At 39.6% G+C, this 15113-nt stretch overlaps 1 long non-coding RNA gene across 1 annotated transcript in view; it reads left to right on the top strand.

The window, feature by feature from the left end:
- Positions 1-15113, top strand: part of LOC140106665 (uncharacterized) — a 141846-nt gene that overhangs the window by 67785 nt on the left and 58948 nt on the right. The window lies entirely within an intron of this gene.

Raw genomic sequence — 15113 nt, 5'->3', positions numbered from 1 at the left:
CTCTACTATATCCACTACACAAAAACAAACATAAGTTGCAATGGAACACATTCAGGGAGTGGTCTGGCAGCCGATGGTGGTGTGAGGACATAGTCTCATAGTTCCAGCAACTTCACCACGCTACCTTACCCTTGAAACATTATGTATGAAGACTCCAGCAAAAAGATAGAATCCAAAGCAAGCAAAGCTTGAGTCCTACTACAACAGGGAGCGGTGCAGAGCCATCCCGGCAGGATGTACCCGTCAAACAACAGCTTCCCACACTCACCTGTAACATCCAAGAAGGCTCTCCCTCCTTGAAGGAATCCTAGTAGACACAAAGAAACAGACTAAACCCTATTCAATCCAACACCAGACAGCCAGAGGACCAGCACAAATGCCATCTTCTCCTTTCTTTCCATGCCCTGTAAAGCTGAGGCAGGAAATGTATAATATCACCATAGGAGAGAGCAGTGAACAGCCATGTTGACAGAGCTACCAACCTCTTTACAGAGTCTGCATTCTGAGATTTTCATTCACCAGCCTCAGACAACCTAATGTGGAAAATATTTCTTACTTTGGGGATCACTATGCAAACGACAAATTTACTAAGATTCTTACCCCTGTACAGGAATTAATGAGGGAGCTTGACTCTAGAGGGTCACATGTGGAGATAATAATGCTACATACAACCAGCTTGTTCAAGCTCACAACGACCTGTCTTATGAATATTAACAGTTGAAAATGAAGCTAACAGATCTGGAAGACCTTTCCAACAGCATTATGGGAACAGATTCAGGGGATTTCTGAGCAAGGATTACACCAAGCGTTAACAAACCTTACCTCCAAGAGCTTACATGGGAACAGATTTCTATACATATCCATAATAGCCCCACCAACATGTTTTAACAGTTTATACAAAAGATTACATTTATAAAATAATGTGAAATAATATATAGTAAATAATAGTTTTGATGCCATAAAATCCTCTAGGCGATGCTTTCAAGTAAGGATTTGTTGAAAGACACGGCAGCTGTCATCCAAATACAGTTCCACATCAAACCATTGTTAGGCCCGTTCTACACTTGCGAGTATGATGCGATGACATGCTGAGTTCAGTCCCGGTTTGCAGCGTTCGGGCCGGGAGTTCCCAGCAGCACGCGTTGCGAGTGTGATGCGAGTTCATTGTATCACACTCGAAAGTGCAGAACGGGCCCTAGTACTAGTTTTGCAGCTATGCTGTGAATAGAACTATATAGAACCCAACTGTCCTCACTTATGAGGGATCTAACTCTGGCCTTAACTCTCTTATAACTCTTTCCATAAATCTCAAAATGCCTGTTGTATACCTCAGAAAAAATTATTAGCTGCAAATGATAAGATGGATTTGATCATGTTTAGAAAGTTAGAGGGGTTTGCCCATGAAAGAAAGTTCTCAAATTTTAATCCCCTAGTGATGTTTACACAATAAAGCTTACGTTAAATTTTACGTTAACCCCCTTACGTTACATTTTACTCCATTTTGTTGCTGTCTAATCTCCTAGATCTCAGCTATAACACACAGACTGCATAAAAAAGGATAATGACCTTCTTATCTGTAGCTTGTAGGGTAAACTCTGCATGTTGCCTGCTGACAGAAAGTGCCTGTGTCTGGGTTGGTCTTGTAATGGAGAGGGGAGGGGCTGAATGCAGAATTCACTGCCGTGTGCAGAGAGGAGAAGCTATCTTTGAGAAGAATCCGACCACAGTCTGAATATACAGGGTCATGTCAAGGGGCAACTGAAATTGTATACACCAGGAACGATAGAAATAGTTTGGACTTATATCTGTGAAATGCTGTATTTTTGTTAATAACATTGGATTAGAGAATGCTATTTTTTATTCTGAGTATATTTAAGAATTTTGCCTTTGTCGGAATACCCCTTTAAAGCCTGTGAATATGTTTTATTAATATAATTAACCTCATTGCTACCAATATGCATTTAAGTCAAACAGTATGTGCTTTTTACATTTACTATTGAAAACGGACTCTATGGGAGAGAGTTATCACTAGGCCGGCTGTTTTCGATGGTTTTATGTCTGCCTTTGGAGCTCTGCTGCTTTTCAGATACATGAAAGTGGTGTTGGTCCTTTTATAAATCACTCTGGGATTTTTAAAATAATCGTAAAATAATTGCAACAGCACAGTGGATTGCCCTTGCTACTGTTTTGGAACAATTTTTTAAAAATCACAAATCATAGATCTGACTTTGCATGGCATTGCAGTGGTTCTATGTTTAAGTTACTATTTCTGTGTGGCAGGAAAAACCCCTTTGCAATTTTTTGCCACTTTTTTACACCATAAAGTCATTGATACATCTCCCCCTATGTATTGGTAGTCACCGCAGAAAAGATTAAATATACCGATATTACATCTGAAGACATATTTTACTACTCAAGTATCGACAGTAATGTTATGAAAATGAATTCATACAGCATGTGTGCATATCCTGTGCAGATAAAGTGTGGGAAAGAGCGGTCTTTAAAAAGATTAATTTTGTCAATGAGTTTTTTGACATTTAGAAGCAAAAATTTAAAAGCAAAAATGGATGGAAAAATGTCACTAAGCTCCAGTATAAATTTGTACACTTTACCTTCTCGGAGTGTCTTTTCTACAATGGTGAGCATCTGGTGAATTGAAGTATTGACAGCATTGTGCCTAGAATGCATCATTGGCTCTTAGTAACATAGAACATAACAGCTGTATTTTTTATTTTTTTCTATCTTTCAGAAAGTAACAGATTAGGGTGTGCATCATATGCAAATATGATTTCAAAGGCAGTACAAGGAAAACAGTGCCACCTAGCTACCTTGTAACCCTTAACATTAAGCCCTTTTTCATAACATGTTATGGAATATATATTCCTTAAGAAACAGATTCCTAACTGTAGTGTCAGGCTTCGAGGTTGTGGATCTTCTGGACCACTGCAGACAATGACACAAGCCACAACCTGGGACCAGAGTGTAAGTGGTACCTGGTTTTCACTAGAACCTGCCACAAAGCAGGATGGTCTTGCTGCGGCGTGGTACCACCAGGTCGTTCCACAGGCGTGACTTGTCCGCAGTGGCAGCCAAAGTCGAGGTACAGAAACGGTAGGCAATCTCTAGAAGTCGGGGATGCGCGCACATGGCCGAAGATGGTGGAGCAGCCGTGGCGGGGACCGAAGAAGCCAGGGCAGGAGCCGGGACCCGATATGGGTCGCGGGACCACCCGTGACATGTAGACAGCACTGTAATCCTATTTCAAAAAGGTGCATCATTGTACAGAAAACAACTAGCTGGAATCTGAGGGGGGGGGTTAGTTGGATTGCACTCACCTTTTATATGTAGATGAGAGTAATGTTGATGTTTCTGAAACATCCCCCACTGGGCCTGACCTTTTTCAGGGGGCTAGAGGAAGCCAGGGTCCTAAATACGGGAGTAGCTGGCAACGTGGCCTTGTGTCCAACATTGATCACAGGGCATGGTGTCAGGAGTGGAGGCCTCGTCCACAGCCTGGCAGGTCTCTAGAAGGTAGTGTGTGTTAGAAAATAGAGGGAGAGGCTGACAGAGTAGGTTTCTCCCTGAGGTAAAACCAAAAAATGCCCCGGTATCAAATACACTAACACAGCTCTCAACAGTTCAAACTAATAGATATCAGCAGAAAAACGAGCTAGTCAAATCATTACTTGAAAAAACACATATCTTTTTATTCATAATATTCCAAGTCAGACATATAAATGTACACACAAATTATGTTAAAAATATACCAAGGGAAACAAGTGTCCCAGATGACAATTGGGACCACACAGAGTACCAGAACGGCCCCCCTCCGTCTAATGCCCCAAAGGTAAACAATATGTAAATAAATATGATAGTTTATGCCCGATAATAGGGCCAACAAGGTGAGAAAGGGGTAAGTGACAGTGCAACCCTTAGCCCGTTTAGTGCCCCGGAGGTACCTTCCGGAGTATGTAGTTAATGGCTACGCATATTGCACTTACCCGCAGGCATGGTAACAGAGGGCAGACAGGAGGAAGACCGAGCAGGCACACCCCGACGCGCGTTTCGCTGATGCTTCGTCAGGAGGTGAGTTCTCCCTGAGGTAACCCAGATGTGTAGAAGGAATCCCTGGTGATGGAAGATGGAGGCACCCTTGGTGGTATACAGCTAGAACCAGGGATCACTTAGAGGCACATCGGTGAAGGATAACTTACAGTTCTTTAGGGCAACAGGCTTAACAGCAACAAAGGTTCAGCTGGATGGAGGTAGATGGTTGGAGCAGGTCCTCAGAAAGGTGTTTTATAACCTCTCATTATGAGGTAGAAAGCACTTGTCCAACCAGCGTGCTCCTTCCCTACCGCAAGTACAGTTCATAGAATTGGATTAGGTATTTAACTCATGACCTCTTGCTAGAGATGCTAGAGATCTCCTAGTGAGGTGATCAGTCTCACCAGGTAGCTGCTGTCATTAAGAGGAGCACTTCCACAACTTCTACCTATCCCATTCATTAGCAGGGGTGTTGCATTTCCACATTACAGATGATGCAATCTCAATGGTTTTGGCATTTATATTACCATCCATAAAATAGAAGAAATGTTCTGAGAAAAAGTTGTTAGGGTTGCTGAGATTTACTAATCTGAGATTTTACTTAACCATAATTTATTGGTTCAATGTGCAACATGTTTCATCACCAAATGGGATAAGTTGAAACTTCCAGGAGTGTTATCAACTGTATGCTGGTAACAGAGAACGATTAATATAACTAATAGAGCGTGGTGTCTGCATAGAGTCCTGTAATACACAGCTTTTACACAACTTAACAACACCATCTAAACTAAACATCGAGAGTTAAGGATTTTTCTAACTTAATGGGGCAGATTTATTTACCTGGTCCATTCGTGATCCAGCGGCGCGTTCTCTGCGGTGGATTCGGGTCCGGCCGGGATTCATTAAGGCAGTTCCGCCGACGTCCACCAGGTGGCGATGTTGCGCTGAATAGCATCGGAATGCACTCAAGTTCACCGGCCTATTCCTAGTGAAGGTAAGTGCACGCTCCGCGACACATTTTATTTTTTTTATAAATGCGGCGGTTTTTCCGAATCCGTCGGGTTTTCATTCGGCCACGCCCCCCGATTTCCGTCGTGTGCATGCCAGCGCCGATGCGCCACAATCCGATCACGTGTGCCAAAATCCCAAGGCAATTCAGGGGAAATCGGCGCGAATCGGAAATATTCGGGTAACACGTCGGGAAACCGCAAATCAGACCCTTAGTAAATGACCCCATTATCTATTTTTTGTGTTCTCACTTTGTTAAAGGTTTTCTGTTATTACCCTATGCAAAATAATGGTCTCCAAGGAAAGACACAGATTAAATGAATAGAGTTAAAAACATAGTGAGGATTTGTATTTTTATCTGCAGCTCACATTTCCAACAATGTCTTTGTCTTCCCGAATCTCTTGTCCAATACCACACATGACACCAGAAGCGTGGCTCTAGGTGCTACAGAGAACAAAACAGAGGCATCTGAAGTGTTTTCCCTCTCTAGTTTCCATGCTCTATCTCAAATTAAAAAGGACTCTTTAATTCATTAGCATAAACATTGAGTTTTTTTTTTTTTCTAATGGGTAAAGGAGTTTTAAAAAGAGGGAAAGTTAATATTTAATACCTATATTTTATAGGGGTATTCTTACCCAAGCATTCACATTGAATTTAAATCATCTCCCATATAAATACATTTCTTCAATTGGATGTTATTAAAAACGGTACATGTGTGAAGATAATTTCCCATTAGTGATATGGTCCCTTAGAAACAAGATAGTCCTCCTTTGATACAACCACCAGCACACTCTTCAAGTAATGGCCAGGCATGTGGTAGTCCTGACAGATCCCTTGGTTTCAGTGTTCATTACCACAAATTGGCTGTGGGACATGCAGTAACTACCAGTAATTTCATATGCAAAAACAGTTTGTGTCTTTGACTAATTTCTCCAGCAATGGTGGTCGCATTCAAGGACAGCTGTCTCGTTTCACAGGGTCTATATAACTATGTTTATGGGAAATTATCTTTACGCAGGTAATTTTTTTTAAGTAACATCCAATTAAAGAAATGTATGTATATGGCAGATGAATTAAATTAAGTGTGAAGATCCCTAACGCCGCTGGGCTTTTTTGTTGTTTTTTTTGGTTCCCCTGCCTCAAAAATCCATAACCTTTTTTATTTTTCCGCTGTATAAAGGCTTGTTTTCTAAGCAGCAAATTTTCTTTCCTAGTGACAGTATTTCATATTCCATACTGTGCCCTGGAAATCTAGATAACAAGTATAAATAACTGTGCTGTGCTCCAAATTACACCTCAAATGTATTCTTTGATTCATACAATCACAGTGATACCAAATTTATAAAGGCTTTATTATGTTTTAATACATTTCAACAATTGATACCTTACTTTTTAATCGTTTTTTTTTTTGCAGTATATGTAGACACCCCCTAGGGTACTTGAACCCTAAAAAATGTTGACCCTGAGATGGGAGAACTGTTTGGAGGAGCAATTGCACAGAGCACGATCTCACTGAAGCCCAAAAACACAATAAAATACAACAAAGTCAATGCTCAACTTCTTTTCACAAGAACTATTCCATCAGTTAAAAGGCTAATTCTGCCTCGTGCATAAGTCCCAACATATGGTCCTTATCCGAGACACTTTCTTGTCCGAAACCTGTCATAGATACTATAAAAGAACAAATAGATGCAGACCAAGTATAAAAATAAAGAGTTTTATTCTTTACTCACAAAAGCAGGTTCCGGGGCATAGCTTTGGTGTAACCATAGGTGCTTAAATACAATCCACCATTCCATACGTAGTGCTCAACCAATATATACAAAAAATTGCACATTATCTTCGTTAGAAGTGCCTTCCTTACAATCATTTAAATATAGTTACCCATATATGAACACTTGATTAATCCCTCCTAGACAGAACGGGGTAGTGCTAGCTATCTCGTATTTGGAGAAAACAGAGGCAGGTCTTTGATGAAAATGGCCAGGTCATCAGCATTGGTACAAATTCCCTCTTCCCTCCAGCCTCACCTCAAGTAGCATAATTGAGCACTACAGGAGGTTGAGCTTCAAAGGAATTCCCCAGTCGCAGCGCCTCCAGGCATCTCTCAAAGACCTCCCTCCATTTTGTTTGAAAACAGACAAAGGATTATTAAAAATCCCAATAAAACATATTGGTTATGGAGTTATGGTCCATCTCAGCTCAAGGGCTAGCATTTTTGGAATCTGTATCACCAGGGTATCATATAGATATGAAATTAGGTTCTATCATCCTTGGGTACAGAGCTATAAATATCTCGGGATGGGACCATAGCAATTGGGTCAGTTTTGGTATCAATGCGATCCAGGGATTCACCCCTGATCCAATGATACCAGAACCTTGACCCTAGGAATTCTCCTTTAAGAAGCTATGACTTCTCCAAGGTTCTATATTTAATACCATGTACCAATCCATGAATCCCCATGTCCATGTTTTGATTTATATACATGCTACCGGCTTGGTTCATCACCTATATAATTACGTTACAGATTGGGCTTATATTAAAGGAGAAATGGTGCCAGCTTAATTGGGTTTATAAGGCCCTGTTTAACTGAGGCTAGTGAAATGGGTTTTTCAGACGTTCAGGGTTGTGATTTATTGTTGTGCCATATCCGGAATTTGTGCAAAATCTAAATTACTTCCAGCACCTTCCAGAACCCATGTGTTCTGGGAGTGTCTATAAACGTATAATCATTTGAGCTTGCTTACCTCTCGGGGGTCCGAAATGTCACATTTTCCTTCACAAGTTCATTTGACTGCTGTCCATATACTCTTAAAATACTGCTAAAATAAATATTCACTGTGAACCGATTAACTCTTAGAAAAAGGTAACGCCCCAAGAGCAGCGTTGGTTTTCTTTACCATTTTCCTCCATGGTCCGCCTGTGTCTCGACTCCTCCAGTAATTTATAAACCTATATATATATATATATATATATATATATCTACATTTCAGCCAATTGGGTTCCAGGATGTGGTACCGCCCCTTAAACTTCTTTTACTAGTCCCCACTGCGTTTTTTAAAAAACACAGATGACACTATCGTCTTTGAAGTACTCCTTCTTTTCTCACCAATCAGAATCGTTCTCAAAGAGTCTGATGCATAAACGTTCTACGTCAAAACACTTTTCATCTCAAAATCAATATATAAACCATGCTGTTGTAAAGTTCATTACCCGAGTAATAACCCTTTTCCTAATATTTCTCAGGTGTTCCCCTATGCGTACCTTTAGTTTTCTCCCCGTTCTTCCAACATACCTTAAACCACATGGACAAATAATCATATATTTGACAGAACAAATATTGCTTTTTAACTACTCCCCAATTTCATAAGTTTTAACCTTTTTATTACCAATATATTTTTTACTACTCCCTTATACTCCTAAGTTCTGTATTTACAACACCAACATTTTTTATAGGCACCACATCTTAGAAGCTGATTGGCGGAACTGTGGGTATGTTCTTGAAGGTTTATAGTTGGTTTATAAGTTAATGAAGGATTCAAGACACTGGCTGGTGGACCTGAGAGGAAATGGTTAAGAAAAGTAGGACTTCTCAAATTCTAAGAATTGATTTGTCCATTTTTGGTCTTTTTCTAAGCTTATGATAGGTTGGTTCATTGTGAATGTAAATTTTAGCATAATAATTTGCAACTATGTTTAGTATGTGTTTTCTTTTTGAGGTTGGAACAATGGAATTAACTTTTTATAATATAAAACAAGGAATATATGGAGAGCGGTCAAATGACCTGCCTCTGTTTTCTCCATATACCAGATAGCTAGCGATATCCCATTCTGTCTAGGAAGGGTTAGACAGGTATTCATATATGAGGTTTTGACTATATTTAAGTGATTGCTATATGTAAGGAAGGCACTTTTAATGAAGATAATGTGTAATTTTTTGTATATATTGGTTGAGCACTATGTATGGAAAAGTGGATTGTATTTAAACGTCTATGGTTACGTCAAACGCTCTGACCCGGAAGAAGCCTGAAGGATTTAGATGCACAACTTTAACATGCTTTTGTGAGTACAAGAAATAAACTCTTTTTATCTTTAGTGAGTCTTGGAGGCCTGCCTATAAGGATCATATATTGGGACTTATGCACGAGGCAATGGCGAAGGTCTTCCATTTCTGAACTTGGCAGATTGATGATATCAGCCTTTTAGCAGATGTAATTGTTCTTTTGAAAAGGAGTTGAGCATTGACTTTTTTGTATTTTACTTGAACCCTAGGGTGTCAGATCACTCCCACCATATATTGCAATACTACAGTATTGTAGATTATGAGTATTTTGCAGTGCATGTGTATTGGTTTCTTAATCACAGACAGTTAAAGATGCTGCTTAAAGACAAGTCTGGGAGTTTGTCAAACTCCAAGCTGTCTTGATAACCAATCGTCTCACCCCATTGATGTCACGTGGGTGCCAACCGGAACTTAAATGATTATGCAGCAAAGACCCATGAGTATGAAGAGGGCTCATGCTGTGAGCCCTTTTCATACTCCCCTTACTGTTGCTGGATATCCAGGAATGTCCAAATGCAGTTAGGGGTTAACTTAAGATTTCTGTTCTCTACAATTATCATGTAAATTGATATCCTTCTCCTCTGAATTCCTCAGAGAGTTTGGAATGTAATGCTGATTTCTAAAAATCTAGTTCACTTTTTTAATTTATACTAGCTGTAGCTCCTGGCATTGTCTGGGACAGTAAATAACTTCTCTTAGCTGTAACAAAATAGAATGGTTTAGCAAAAATATTTTATATGTACTCTCAATCCAGTGACTGTCTCTGTCACTTTGTCTATGGAGAGATTTATCAGAAGAGTCTGAGAGTAGAACTGCTCTAGTTGCCCATGGGAACCAATCCAAGCTCAAGTTTCATTTTTGCACAGCTGTTTATAAAATCTCTAACAGTGACTGTGTCTTGGGCACTCTCATTCCAGTGACTCTGTGTCTTGGGCACTCTCATTCCAGTGACTGTGTGTCTCGGGCACTCTCAGTCCAGTGACTGCCTAAATTTCCCCCTATCTGTGTATCTCTGTCTTATGCTCATTGCCTATAGTAACCAATCAAATCTCAGAGCTCATATTAATGACCTTTGGCAGAGCAGCAACCAGTCACTGTTCAGCTTCCAACTGCCATAGCAGCAGAAGACAATGGATCTTGATATGGTGGGTAATAAGTGGATTTTGGAAAGCGTGAGATGAAAATTTCAGCTCAAAACGTGGTCTAAGACGTTCCCTGAGTCACAGGCAGCAACTGTGGAAAATTTTGTGATTGTAAATGCGCCAGTACAGAGTACTTTATTTTTAATTAGAAACCACTTAAATGTGGCTCAAAATTTCACACATGAACTTTGATTAAACAAGATGCTAACTGTTTTTCTTCCAAGGGAAAAATTAAATGTGCAACTGTCTAGATGCCCAATAGATGTGTGAAACAGTTGACGTAGTTGTGTGTGATAATTTATGATGTTTTATCTATTGAAGAAACTAAAACCACACTGCCCAATAAGAAGTTTTTTTTTTTAAATAATTGGCAGCTAAACTAATTTTATTAAACAGTGGTTAAAAATAGTTGCATTTCACCCGAGGAATATTATTTGACAGAACAGGCTCAAGGAAACAGACATGGCAATAACTTAACTCTTGTACAAAGAGTTACATGAACAGATTATTATTTAAATACTCCGAGACTAGCCTTTCTGCGATCAAGCCTTTTTTTAGTTTTTCATCCCTCCATACCAAGAGCCAGTTTTTTTATTTTTAATGGCAAATCCTATATAACAGCTAGTTTTTGGCATGACAAGTAGTAGTGTGTAAAAAAATATTTTTAGAATACTTTAAAAAATATGTAAAAAAAACAAATGTATGTAAGCACATTTTCTATCCATGTATTCAAAAATGGCTATTTTAAAATAGAAATAGTATTATAATTTTAACATCCTCTGTCTGTGGTATGCTGCTGAGGAAGTATTGTGACTTGGCTCTGGTGACTATTCTTATCTGTTTGTACTGGTTTGTCTTTGTCTCTGTGTGTTGCACTTTGGCACAGAAAGGGATCGTAAACCAGTTACTGGACACTGCCTAGGATAGTTTCAACTAAGTAGGGCAAGATTGGTGACTTCAGATTTAAGGCTCACAGTCCTGTCCATTTTTCTGTACCTAGTCCCCCTGATTACATACATATTATGAAAGGTTCTAAAAACTAATACTGAAAATGTCCTTCCTAGTTCAGGTTGGTGCTGTTTAAATATTAACCCCTTCATAGCTGAGGGTCATTGGTTATTTTTTGAAGTTCTGTTGTTCTTTAAATTAATCACTTCATATATCATAATATTTTTTCTTGTCATGTAAGACCAGTAGGCTGGAGGTGTTTGTAGGTGACAGAATCTTAAAGGTGTATTCTAGGTGGCAAAGAACGAAAGATATCCACTGTTTAAGTTAAAGGACACGAGAGATGAGTTTCTAGGTTCCTTGGTGCAGGAGATATTACCATTTGAAGTGAGCCACTGTCTTGATGTCTATAAATGTGCTATTTGAACAGGGTGTATGCAATCATCACATATATATTGCCGTATGGCCATCATGAAGCATTTAAGCAAATGAAGTAAATCTACCCCACTGAATGGATTTATTTACTATTAACAAAGGTTCTTCTGGCTGAGGACATGGGTGGGAAACCATGATACATATATTCTTGTTAAGCTTCAGGAACATATGTTTGGTATAATACAGAAGAGTACTTTTACTTTTTTTATAATCCACCAAGGAAGACAAACACAGAGCTCACCCACAAAATGTATAAATCACAGCAAGGAGAAGCTGAAAAATCCAGACAAAAATTAAGTTTATGAAACCTTAATCAGTCCACAGAGAAAGGCAGTGGCCCAGCACCATCCAACCACAAACAAAATTCTTCAATATAACCTGGCGTCGTTCTTGGCAGGGTTGTTTTAGCCTTCTTGCACAACTCTCAAAAGTGCGGTGGTGCTCAGCCAGAGCAAAAGACAATTCATGAACCATAAATAGAAAAACAGTGGCACATCAGCTTTGTGTGTATAAAAAGGGCTCACTGGCTCTCTATACAAGGTTGGAGTTTGCTGCAAACACATATTACAGCAGGCACCAACCAGGAACACCCATGATCGTTGCTAGTGAGTCAACCATTTTATTTCCGCTTGGTTGAGATTGTTGCTTCCTGTGAAGTCATTTGGGAGAAATGATCTGTCACCATGACAGGCTTCAGTCTTTGTCAGACCCAAGACTGTATGGATTCTGTAGATCTGTTACAATGTGCCAGTGGCATATTGTATTAGATAATGTGTAAAATCCCCATAAACTGCCATACTGTAGTATCACAGTATATATTAGGATCAATACTGATATATAAACAAACAGTACACATCATAAACATCACTTAGGTATCCTCTAATCTATCAAAATATAAAAATTGTTATTCCCAGCATTAAATCCTGTAATGGAAAGTAGTGCCCAAATATTCAAAATGAAACTTTTTCGCCAATTTGTAATATATAAAGAATTTCATAAAAACTGATCAAATGGTCATACAGACCCTAAAATGATAGCAAAGATTAAACTTCAGCTCATCCCACAAAAAATGACACATCACAGCTTCATGTACCCAAGAATCAAAAAGTATTTCATTTGGTATGCACAGTAAAAGCCATAAAAATCAAACCCACAAGTTTTCACCAATTTCACCAATTTTTTTCCAAGTACAAGTTCAATAAGATACCCAGACAACAAGCCCTCAAACAGCGCTTTACATGGAAAGCCCAAAAAAATGATAGATGTTTGAAGGCGGGGAGAGAAAAGTGAAAATGCAAAAAGAAAAATGGCCTGGTTTTAAAGGGGTTAAACAGTTCTCCTTAAGAAAAATTCTTAACCCCTTAACGACTTGGCCTTTTTTAGTTTTTTCACATAAAGAGCTCTGTGATGGCTTAACAAATTGCACTTCAAAGTGACGGTATTTAATATTCCAAATGCAGTGAAAATGGTGAAAAGACATTTGTAACGTTTTCTTGTGGGCTTGGATATTACGGCTTTCACTATGTGCCGCAAATGACATGTCTACTTTACTTTATTCTTTGGTTCGGTACGATTAAGGGGATACCAAATTTGTATAGGTTTTATAATGTTTTCATACATTTGCAAAAATTAAAACCTCCTGTACAAAATTTTTTGGGGGATTTTGTCATTTTCTGGCGCCAATAACTTTTTTGTACTTCAGTGTACGGAGATGTGGGTGGTGTTATTATATTTTGATAGATTGGGCATTTTCAGACGCATCAATACCTAATGTGTTTATGATTTTTACTGTTTTATTAATATTTATATCAGTTCTAGGGAAAGGGGGGTGATTTGAATTTTTAGGTTTTTTTATTATAACTTTCTTTTATTTTTACTTTTACTATTTTTCAGATTCCCTAGGGTACTTCAACCCTAGGTTGTCTGATCGACAAAGACTCACCGTCTATGGAGAGGGCTTGGCCTGCAAGCCCTCTCCATGCTCTGGGACCCGATGCGCGCCGTTCTAGTACGGTGTGAGTCGGGAAGGGGTTAAAGGGGTTTGATGTGGACTTTGACATTTTGATATTACCATTTGTATACTTGTGCAATGTGTTGATTGAGATCGGGAGTTCAGGGCATCACTGCCCTTGGTAGCTTTCATAAATCTTTAGGGTGTATTTTTAAGTGTTTTTAACCTTTTTTTGTCCTGTGTGATATATATTGTCTTTTGATGTATCAATAAAAATTTGTTGGATTAATTGATCCTGTGTACGCATCCAACTTTTCTCTTGTTTTGGTTTTCTGGATTAGCTATTGGGATGCGTGGATGCTGCATCATTCTTGTACCTTGGTAGTGCCTGCTCGTTCTTTGTTCAGCCGATGATCTGTGGGGTTCTCATCACTGAGACCCCCACGATCAGCAAGTTGTTTTGTGGGAAAACCCCTTTAACCCCTTAACGACTCACGCCGTACTAGAACGGCGCGCATCGGGTCCCAGAGCATGGAGAGGGCTTGCAGGCCAAGCCCTCTCCATAGACGGTGAGTCTTTGTTGCATATTGCAGCAAAGGCTTACCGGTAAAACAAGCGATCGGTGCTAGCATATGTCACGGGGAACGTCACGGGGAGCGGCGATCCGTTGCCATGACAGCTTCAGGTCTCACGAATGCCCAAAGCTGTCTCATTTTAACCCATTCATTGCAATGTGCTAATTGCACATTGTAATGAATGAGGAGGAAAATCCCTATATACTGCCATACTGCAGTATGGCAGTAGATGATAGGGTCACTTGCACAGGTCACTTTAATAACATCTAGGTAGCTACCTAAATGTTATTAAAGTGACCTGTGCAAAAAAGTGCATGAACTTTAGTGTCCTAAAGCCTACTCATACTATACCCCTAGTAGAACAAATGGTGCCAGGTAACGGGGGATGAGAAAGGCAGGCAAGTCAGCTTGATAGGGAGTGGAGCGAGCCCCACGCGTATCGTCACCAATCCGGTGACTTCCTCAGGGGTAAGTGATGGTATGAGAACAATGGCCTGTTTATATGCAAAGAAGAGGTCCCCCGCCACACAAAGACGAGAATGTGATTGGTCACACACATACCTGCGGCGATGGCTAACACATGGAACGCTCGGCGTGAATGAAAATGCACTGCGCATGAGCGGAAGTAGGGCTGTCACGTGAACAATCACGTGATCGGCCATAGAGACGGATTAAGTTTATGCAGAGCGCTTTACACCAGGAAATGTGTAGGTGACGTGAGTCACAGGCATGAGTAAAAACATAAAGGAGCTAATTAACATATGTATAATAAAAAGAAGGTGAAGAATGTGTGTAGTGCACCAAATGTGCCAACCAAATGACTCATAGTAAGTGACGACGCCAGTTACTTAAATGTTGCCTTATGACGAAATGCAGACCTGCACTAAAAGGTGTGCATCTGCATGAGGGGTATATAACAAATTGAATATGCTAATGCAAAGT

Source organism: Engystomops pustulosus, chromosome 11 (assembly GCF_040894005.1).
Source record: "Engystomops pustulosus chromosome 11, aEngPut4.maternal, whole genome shotgun sequence".
NCBI lineage: Eukaryota > Metazoa > Chordata > Amphibia > Anura > Leptodactylidae > Engystomops > Engystomops pustulosus.
This window is presented reverse-complemented; position numbering and strand designations above follow the sequence as displayed.